This window comes from Belonocnema kinseyi, chromosome 3 (genome assembly GCF_010883055.1).
Source record: "Belonocnema kinseyi isolate 2016_QV_RU_SX_M_011 chromosome 3, B_treatae_v1, whole genome shotgun sequence".
NCBI lineage: Eukaryota > Metazoa > Arthropoda > Insecta > Hymenoptera > Cynipidae > Belonocnema > Belonocnema kinseyi.
This window is the reverse complement of record NC_046659.1, coordinates 63,768,884-63,769,812: the sequence shown is the minus strand read 5'-3', so window position 1 is coordinate 63,769,812 and position 929 is coordinate 63,768,884.

The following is a 929-nucleotide window of genomic DNA, read 5'->3' as shown; positions in this document are numbered from 1 at the left end:
AGGTCTCGATACCTCTCTTTCTTTTCATTCTCCTTGGCTATGATGTTTTTGTCAGCTGGTGCCGAAAATTCGATAACGAACATGGTTCGCTTCTCGAAGCCACGAAGAACTATATCAGGCCTCGAGTGAGCAACAGAAACAATTGTTGAGAATATAAAGTTCCAGTATATGCAGCACTTCCCATTCTCGACAATTGACTCAATTTCCCTAGGAGTATTTAGAGGAGCGATATTAAGGTGAATGCCGTAGGAGTGACAGAGATGGTTATTAAGCACTCTTAGTGCCGCATTGTGCCTTTGAATGTAGGTTGTTCCCGCGTGTGTTGGACAACTAGATAGTTTGTGAGCTAAATGCTCGGGGTGTGCATGGCACGCCCTGCAGCTATCATCGGGAATGTCTTGGCTTAAAATGTGGCGACGGTATGTTAAGGTGGAAATGACACCGTCTTGGCGTACTCTGACGGCAAGCATGTTCGATGCAGATACTTTGTTCCTCGCCGACAGTTCGGAAGACCAAATCTGTCGGATGAGACGTTTGTATCTGCTTCGGAGAGTATCCTTTATACACGTCACATCCTGAATGCGGCTCTGTGGCACGCCCAGGTATGTATAAGTCTCTCCAGCGCAAAGATGTCGTATGGCGTTTCTATCAACGAGCTCAGGATCTTCAGCGATGCCATTAAGTTTTCCTCGCTTCAAATAAACCAAAGCGGCATCAATCTCTCTATGCACCCAACTATTTGAGAATGAACCTTTAAGATTTCCAAAAGACCGATGATAAGTCTATGGGATGTAGAATCGAAAGCTTTCCGATAATCAATCCAGGACATCGATAGGTCACGCTGGTAGAATGCTGCATCTTTGCAGACACATCTATCGATGAGCAGGTTCTCCCGACATCCGGCTACGCCTTTCTTTGAGCCTCGTTGT